The sequence below is a fragment of the Silene latifolia genome, unplaced genomic scaffold (genome assembly GCF_048544455.1).
Source record: "Silene latifolia isolate original U9 population unplaced genomic scaffold, ASM4854445v1 scaffold_283, whole genome shotgun sequence".
NCBI lineage: Eukaryota > Viridiplantae > Streptophyta > Magnoliopsida > Caryophyllales > Caryophyllaceae > Silene > Silene latifolia.
In genome coordinates, this window is record NW_027413224.1 from 104,538 (window position 1) to 114,400 (window position 9,863).

A 9,863-nucleotide genomic window follows, 5' to 3' on the forward strand; every position below is an offset into this window, starting at 1 on the left:
AATGAAAGTAAATAAGCAAGATGAATTGAAAGGGTTGTAAACAATTGATAAAAAGCACTAGGGTATCATGGGGTCATAGGGGATTCATGGGAATTGATCATACAAATATGTTCTCAAATTATAAGCAAGCAATTATTGTTGTGATGGATTGAGTTGGGTTATATCTTACAATCCTAGGAAAGTTTGGGTCCCGGAGCCGAATCGATTAGATTGTACAACACCTACAAGTCGACTTAGTCTTCCCTACTCAACAACATGCATGGTCTAATAAGACTCGAGTTGGTTTATGTCTTACAAATCTCATTGAAAAGATAGGTGATGGGTAAAAAATGCAAGGATTCATAGGCTCGCATTTCATCAAACATAACATGTGCATGAGTTGAGATCAAAACAAGCAAGCAAATAAACCATGAAAGCATATTAATTTAAGCATGAATCATTCCCTATGTTGGTTTCCCTAATTACCCATTAACCCTAGCTAGGTGACTACTCACTCATTATCATCTTGATCATGCTAGCAAGGTTGTCAATCATACCAACAAAATGAAACATGATGAACAAATGAAAGTAATTAACAATAATTAAAAAGGGATTAAGAGAATTATACCTACTAATGATTCCAATAATAAAGCAAAGAATAAAAGAAGTACTTGATGCTTGATTGAGAGGTTGTCAATCTCCCAATAATAACCCAAATAATCTTCAATTACCCAAAATAAAGGATGAACAAAAGAGGGATTAAGGAAATAAAACTTGTATTAAAACTTGATTAATTGTTGATTACAAAACTAAAGAGAGATTTGATTGATATTAACTACCCTAAGAATTGATAAGAAGAACATCCTCTTCTAATTAGACTAATGGGGTATTTATAGTGGAAATTAGGTGGATGCATTAGGGTTAACTAAGGGCTAAACTAGTAATTACACTTTTGAGATTTGAGCAGGGAGACGCCGGTATTTTTCGAAGGAAGGGCTTCTTTCTTTGAAGCTTGAACAAACGGATTTGTGCTGGACAGGAATCTGTGCGTCTTAGGCACGGGACGGTCGGATTCAACGGTCTCTGCCCGGGTGTCTTTGGGGGAAGACGCACGTCTTCTGGTAGCTGCTGCCCGGGCGTCTTAGAAGGAAGACGCACGGATTGTCGTGCTGGGGACGGGCGGATTCAGGACAATCCGCACTGATTGCTCCTCAGTCTTGTTTCTTCTTCTTTCTTCCCTTTTCTTCATAAAATCCTTGGGGATTTCCTTGGGGATGCAAGGATCTTTCCTCAACATTGTTCATCTACTAAAATATGTACAAAGGCCTTCTAATCTTGTCTCTCCTTGATGCTTGGTCATTGAATTCAATCAATTTAGTCTCATTTTGCCATGAAAATGCAAGGTTTACACTCCTTTCCTACCAAGGACACAAAGCCTCAAAGAATATGCAAAACAAAGAACTAAAGACATTAAATGACCCAAATATGCACTAAAAAGCATGGGAACAAGGCTAATTCGGGGACTAAATATGCGCTAATTATGGTCACATCAAATATCCCAAAACCGAACCTGTGCTCGTCCCGAGTAAAGAGGTGACAAAGACTAGGACCATTATTTAAACTAACCTAATAACATAGCCGATATGAGACAATTAGCGGGTCTCACTCCGCCCCTTCAACTCACAACAAGACAACCATGAGGTAGGATGCCTTCTTGCAAGGCAAGGTGGGTCTTGCCAAAATGGCGACACATCCAAACATTAAGCACACAAAATCAAATAATGGATGCATCTACAAAAGGAATAGCCACTTCCTCATCAAGTGGCGGAGGCAACTAAAAGAGAACAAATTTAAGAGCATATAATCCTCCACAAATACTAGTTCAGCAAATTACTAAGGCTAAGAGGATGGCACTAAATCACCTCCAAATGGTGTTAAACTAGACTAATTTCGTCCTCAATTTCCAAATGCTTTCGTCAAGAGTGATCGGATGGTATGGAATGATGATCCCTATGATGCTAGTAGCATATGACATGACAAGTCTCGAATTCTCTACAAAAGTAAAGGTCATGGATCGTCCCAAGCTCGACAAAGTGGCTTGACAAAAAAGCTTTTTGGGAATGAAATGCTCAAATCGTTATAAACAAGGGTGGATATGACTAGTATTCAAAAATTGACCTCATTCAACTTTCACATTTCAAAAATTAGAGATGGGGATTGTCCCTTCCGGGCTAGTGTCCTTTGCTTTCGCCAATCGCTTATTAGGCAACCGGTTAACATCTAGACAATAGCTTTTCGGGGTGATAGTCACTCTGTCTCTGGGCGGTTGAATTCACAACCGTGTGGGGGCCCAATTCAATGGATCCATCTCCAAAGCACATCGAAGTGGTACGCCTCCATCAAAATAACTAAAATTCTCAATATTTCAACATTTTATAACATTTGAGGTTTCCTTAGCAATAAATTACTTCCACATAACAAAATTTTTGAAATGAGCACTTCAAACTTATTGATAGAAAGTATTTTTGGGTTGCCTTACCACAAGGTCAATCAAGGTCACCTAGACAAGTTAACCAAGTCCACATCGCATCACGGGGTTGGAATAGGTGACTCACATGCAAACCCTTGACTAGGCTTTGGGTCATGGGTCAAAAGACACTAGTATGACACAATCTAGGGTGTTTTACAACCATTTTAGTAGACAAAGTCTTAAGTTGAAAAAGTATTTGTAATGGCTTAGTTGCTCTTATCAAAGTTCTCAATTAGGCACTTTTAAAAAAAATTTATCTAAATGCAACTATATGCAAGCCATGATGCAACTAATATATACATCCTAATGCAAGTGATTCTACCAACTAATATGACATATAAACTAAATGCAAGTCCTAAGTTCACATTGTTGTACCGCATCAATCAAAATAAAGCCACATAGTCATTAACATAGAGAAGAAAAAGGAGACTGGAAAGATCATACCATGCGGTCTTCATGATCCTCATGCCTCGGATGTGGCGTAGTCAATGAATGTGAACAAGGATAGAACAAACACGATATATACAAACAATATATACAAAACTACACTACAAAGGAAATGAACATGTTTTTGGTTTTTCAATTTTCAAATTTTTATGGTTTCTCGAAATTTTTCAATTTTTTGGATTTTTGAATAAAAGTTAAGTTAGAATTCCCCATCCCCACACTAATATGGGCATTGTCCTCAATGGCCAAAATGATGGAAAATTATGCAAACATGATGCATGAATTCTATACTAAATGCAAGCTACACTAATCTACACTACATGATGCATGGTTTTAGTTTATGACGGAGAGGATAATTTAGATTACCTCCCGTTGTGTATGCATGTTCTTCCCCAAACCGATTTAGACATTATTGCTAATGTCCTAAGGTTGGGTGTAGTTCATGCACATACTATGCAATGCATGAAACTAATTTTGTCATTTTGGATTTTGAAAAGGTGGGAACAATAAAATGAGAACACCTCAATGGGGCCGAGGTGTTAGTCCTCTATGGTGCTAGGACTACTCCAAAAATGATCAAGATTAATAAAATACAACAAAGAGAGAAATAGACAAACCTCAAGAGGGTAGGAGCCTCTAAAGCTTGCTAATCTTCCATCATATCATCACTATCATCATCTTCCTCACTAGAAGTGGATTTATCACCACTTTCTTCTTCACTTTCTTGTTCACCTTGTTCATCATCATCTTCTCCTTCTTCACTAGCTTCTTCATCATTGTTATCATCAACCTCTTCATTACCGACAACCTCATTATCACCCGGAACAACCCTAGATGCACTCGGAAAGAAGACTTCCCTATCCGCCCAACTAGGCAAAGGACATGAAGGGTCAAGTAGTCCTTGCCTAGCTAAGTGAAGGAGGGGTGGATATTCGGCTAAGTAAGCACCTTTCTGATCCTCGAAGGCTTGCTTGTGCATCTCTTGCATAAGAAGAGTCAAATTATCATTTCTTGCTTCAACACCTTCGGGCTTGAACTCTTGGTACTCGAAAGGATAGGGTGGTGTGACAATGGAAGAGGAGGGCATTTCAATTTCATCCTTTTGTTGTCGGATAATGTACTCGGCCTCTTTTGAAAGGGGAAGTAGATAGTTGGTCCGGTGGACACTTAAACGACAAATCTTCGAAGGCAAAGTGAAAGATCTAGCCTCACTAGTGAGCCATCCATACTTGGTGTCAAGAGGGTTATGGGTAACCCACTTGTACTTGTATATCATAGTATTAATATCAATGAGATGACCACCTTATTTCGCCTCATACTTGCTATCCTTGTTGAAGTTTGGATCAAAGTATTTAGCTAGAAGAGTGACTAGGCCTCCATTCACAATAACGGTAGTGCCTTTTTTCCCACAATCAATATTTAGCCATCTATCCACCAAAAGCCTTAGAGAGTTGAAAGGCTTGGTGAATTCCCTTCCAATGTTCAAAGCCGACTCAAGAAGAACAAAATCGAGTTTGGTGAAATGGTTGGTGTCTTTTCTTGCAATGATGGTGTTCTCTATGAGCTTGTGCCACACTCTAATGCCCGGATGGTGGACTAATAGAGCGCGACTAGCATGAAAGTCCTCAAATTTCCTTCCGGAAATCGCCTCCCAAAGAGGGTCGGGGTCATACTTGCCAACATTCTTAAAATAACTCGGTGAATCACTAAGACCCAAAGCTTTACCCATTTCCTCAAAGGAGATGCGCCTACTAACATTAGCTAGGCGAAACTCGATGGTCTCCATAGTCTCAACCTTGTTAACTTTCAAAGAACTCAAAAATTATAAGGTAAGGGAGGGGTATGTCAATTCTTTTCATTCAAACAATTTCTTCAACCCCATGGCTTTAAAGAAGGCTCTAGTTTGCTCAAGGACACCCAACTTATCTAAGGTATCTTCACAAATAAACTTGGTGGATAGAAATGATTTTCTAGCAAACTTGGCAAAAGTGTCCCTATGGGATTTGGAAATGAAAATTACCTCCGGATAATTCGAAAGTTGAGCAATTTCCGGAGTAGTAGATGTTGTTGCTTCCATGGGAGGTTGTTGTTGTTGCATTTCCAAGTTTGGGCTAGCTACCACCATAGCCAATGCTTTCTTTGCTTGAAGACTCTTTTGTCTTGATAAGAGTGCCTTTGCCTTTGGTACCTTTGCCTTTGTTGCTTTTGTTTCTCCCTTAGTCCTTACCATTGATGAATAAACAAAGAAAAGAGTGAAAAATCTTCAATTTCTAGTGTACCCAAATCGATTTAAAGATAAAAGGCTCTGCCTTTATGAATTCAAAAATCGACTCAAAGGTTGAAGATTTTGTGCTTGGTTTTGATTTTTATTGAAAGAAGAGTGATTGATTTGTTGTTAAAAGGATGTTGTGATTTGATTTTGGTAAATGTAGTTGAGGAATATTGTTTTTGTGATGGAAAGGATGTGGGTTTTGGAGTTATGCGGTTTATGGGTAGTGTTATGAATGAAGGAATGAATGTGGGAGGGGGTTTATAAAACCCGAAAAATTTGAAATGCGGGGGGGGACGGGCGGTTTTTGCTCGGGACGCCGGATTTCGCCCTGTTCAGGTTGGGAAATTCTCGCCTAAAGACGGGCGGATTCGAACAAAGACGGGCGGATTTGAAAATGCGGGACGGGCGTCTTCGAGAGAAGACGGGTGGATTCCTTTACGGGATTTTTCTTGTTTTCTCACTTGGAAGACGGGCGTCTTTCCCTTCAGGTCGGGCGGATTTCAATGCAGGACGCCCGGATTCGTTGACAGTCAGAAATTTCAAAAATTCAGCTCATGATGGACGGGCGTCTTTTACCCAATATGCCCGGATTGCCTAAGACGGGCGGATTCTCCTGAAACCGCTCGGGTTCGACCCCTTTTACCCGGATTCAGTTCCATCCGTGCACTTTGCATATCCCTTGTCATTTTTCCATTCTTCTTCATATCGCGTGTTCTTCATTGTGGGGGCACTACTAAGGCATGGATAGCCTAGGCAATTGCCATCTGCACACTAAGCTAAAGCACTACACAACAATTGAAATTATTAGTCCCTCCCTCACTTTTCTCAAACATGATAATTATCTTGATCAAAGTATAAAAATCCAAAAATAACAAAAATGCAATATAAGAATTGAAATGCAAGCTAGGGAGTTAGAAATATTTACAAATGGTGGTTTAGGGAGGACTCCACAAACTCCCATTCTTGATGAGATGTCAAGGGGGCATATTCAAGGTGTTGTTGATGTTGCTTAACACCTTGAAAAAGTAATCAAACGCTTGTTCATTGTCATGATAAAGGTCTTCAATAGACCTTGCCCCTTGTTATCGGTCTTGATCGATGGCATTACCAATGTAGGGATTAAAAATCCCTTCAAATTCGTCGTCCCAAAGACCACAAACTTCATTAAGTTGATTATTGAAAATCTCTTGATTTGATGGAGACAACTTTCCCATTTCCTTTTCTTGGCCAATAAGGACATCTTCTTCATTGCTTGACTTTGGTGAGCTTTGCAAGCTCTCTTTGCTACAATTCTCTTGCTCTTTGAATGGAGCATCTTCAGTTTTCTTCTTCCATTGGAGTTCCGACTTCTTCCTATCATCCTTCCGACTATAATGATCAATCATAAAACATGGTTCATGTAAACGGGGAGCTCTCATAGTCTTGTCAAGGTTGAAAGTTATACTCTCATCTCCTACTTCTAAAGTGAGCTCTCCATGTTTTACATCAATCACCGCACCCGCGGTGTGTAATAAAGGTCTTCCTAGGATGATTGGAATATTGGAATCTTCCTCCATATCAACAATGACAAAGTCCACCGGGATGAAAAACTTCCCAATTCGTACGGGAACATCTTCCCATATCCCTAATGGTGTCTTCGTCGATCTATCGGCCATTTGGAGTGTGATATTGGTGCATTTAAGCTCTCCTATCCCCAACCTTTTACTCACCGAGTACGGCATAACACTCACACTAGCCCCTAGATCACATAAGGCTTTGTTGATCGTGGTGTCGCCAATGGTACACGGTATTGAGAAGCTTCCCGGATCTTTGAGTTTTGGAGGTGAACTCCCTTAAAGTATTGCACTACTCACCTTAGTGAAGGCGATAGTCTCAAGCTTCCGGATCGACTTCTTTTTTGTGAGGATGTCTTTCATGTATTTCGCATAGGCCGGCACGTGATTGATTAATTCCGTGAAAGGAATTGATATTTCCAAATTCTTCACAATTTCCATAAACTTTCCAAGTTGGTCATCAAATTTGGGCTTGGCTTGACGACTTGGAAAAGGAAGTCTAATCACAATGGGCTCCTTCTCCTTGACCTTGTCTTCATTTTTCTTTGAAATTTCTTCTTTTGATGATTCTCCATCTTTGGAGTTTTGCACAATTTCTTTCTTATTACTAGCTTCCACAACTTCATTCTCAACTTGCTTCTTCGGTGCTTCATACCTTGTACCACTTCTCAAGTGAATGGCACTAACCGTTTCATGTCTAGGGGGATTACTTTGAGGTGGTAATTGCCCCTTTTGTCTTTGTGAGCTTGAAGATGCTAGTTGAGTCAATTGGGTTTCCAACATCTTGGTGTGAGCTAGAATGTTGTTGATGGTGGTTTCCTTTGCTTGACTATCTTTTTGCATTTGAGTGAAAAATTCTTGTTGATTCTTTTTCATTTGGAGGACCGCTTTTTGAACATCAAAACCTTGGTCATTTTTTTGATTGTATGGATTATGATTTTGGTAACCTTGGTTTTGGTTATAAAAGGGTCTTTGATTTTGGTTTCTCATGGGAGGTGGGGTGTATGTTGTTTGAGGGTTTTGAACATTTTAGCTTTTGTATGAGAGATTTGGATGGAATTTGGTGTTTTCATTGTAATAGTTGGAATAAGGGGTACCACTCTTGTATGCTTGGAAAGCATTCACTTGTTCATTTGTTCCCCTACATTCACTTTGGTCATGTCCTAAAGTTCCACAATTCTCACATATCCCACATGGGATTGATTGAGATGCCGTCATGGCATTAACATGATGCTTTGGTGATTTTGAGGCTTCTTCAAGTCTAGCCATAGCTTTTTCAAACTTCAAATTGATTGTGTCGATGTGAGCACTAAGTTGAGCACCCAATTGAGTAACGGAGTCCACTTCATGCTTTCCTCCTCTAGTAGCCTTGCGAGGTCTACTATATTGTGAGTTATGGACCGCCATTTCCTCAATTTTGTTCCAAGTTTGATTGTCATCAACTTCGGTGAACATTCCATTTGATCCCATGTTGAGAATGTTCCTTGAATCTTCATATAGGCCGTTCCAAAATTGTTGTACCAAGAACCACTCGCTAAGTTCATGGTGAGGATATGAGCGACAAATTCCCTTGAACCGCTCCCAAGCTTCATACAAAGATTCTTCATCCCTTTGCTTAAAACCCGTAATTTGAGCTCTTAGCATGTTAGTCTTTTCCGGTGGGTAGAATTTTTTGTAGAAAGCTAGAGCCAACTTTTTCCAAGAATCAATTCCGAGAGTGGCCTTATCAAGGCCCTTCAACCATTGTTTCGCGGTGCCAATTAGAGAAAAAGGAAATAAGACCCATCGAATTTGGTCTTGAGTTACACCGGTTTGATAAATCGCATCACAATAGTCACAAAAGGTTTCCATATGAGAATGAGGGTCTTCACTAGGCATCCTCCCAAATTGGCTCATTTCGACTAATTGGATTAAGGCGGATTTGGCAATAAAATTTCCGGTCAAATGTTGTGGTGTGGGAGTACCATTGGGTAGGTTCTCCTCGGTGGGTACGGAATGTGATGAAAACTTAGGCATTGTGGGTTGATCTTGTGTGGTATTTTATGTTGGGTTCTCCTCACCTTCTCTTGCAAAAGGGTTGATGAACTCAATAGTTGGTTGAGTATCTACAACCTCACTAATACCTCTCAAATTTCTCCTAGCAAGTCTTCTATTGGTTGTCAAAGTTCTTTCAATTTCACGATCAAAAGGTAACAAATCACCTTGTGACCTTCTAGACATGCAAAATATCAAACAACTCGAAAACAATTAGAACAAACCTTGAGGAGTTTTACTTCCCAAAGGCAAAGAAAGACACAACTAATAACAATATAAGAAAATCTAAATCAAGTTAACACCGTCCCCGGCAACGGCGCCATTTTTGGTCGGACTTACTAAATCTTTTCGGTAACTTGTCATTAGGAGCACCTAGACCAAAACACAATTTATAGCTTCACAAACAACTCTACAATTAGTAAAGAGGCAAGTAAAGGTCGGATCCCAAGGGACGGGAATTGAGATGAGATTTCTATTGAAACTAGTGGTGTCTTAGGGGTGTCACAATTTGGGTTGATGTAGAAGGTCACTAAACTAAATAGCAATGAAAGTAAATAAGCAAGATGAATTAAAAGGGTTGTAAACAATTGATAAAAAGCACTAGGGTATCATGGGGTCATAGGGGATTCATGGGAATTGATCATACAAACATGTTCTCAAATTATAAGCAAGCAATTATTGTTGTGATGGATTGAGTTGGGTTATATCTTACAATCCTAGGAAAGTTTGGGTCCCGGAGCCGAATTGATTAGATTGTACAACACCTACAAGTCGACTTAGTCTTCCCTACTCAACAACATGCGTGGTCTAATGAGACTCGAGTTGGTTTATGTCTTACAAGTCTCATTGAAAAGATAGGTGATGGGTAAAAAATGCAAGGATTCATAGGCTCCCATTTCATCAAACATAACATGTGCATGAGTTGAGATCAAAACAAGCAAGCAAATAAACCATGAAAGCATATTAATTTAAGCATGAATCAATCCCCATGTTGGTTTCCCCTAATTACCCATTAACCCTAGCTAGGTCACTACCCACTCATTATCAT

The 9,863-nt window shown here is 39.6% G+C and overlaps 1 non-coding gene across 1 annotated transcript; it reads left to right on the plus strand.

The window, feature by feature from the left end:
• Positions 1–8,318: 8,318 nt before the first annotated feature.
• LOC141639147 (small nucleolar RNA R71) lies at positions 8,319–8,425 on the plus strand. The gene has a single exon (XR_012542385.1). It is a non-coding gene; the product is annotated as a small nucleolar RNA R71 (small nucleolar RNA).
• The last annotated feature ends 1,438 nt before the right edge of the window (positions 8,426–9,863 follow it).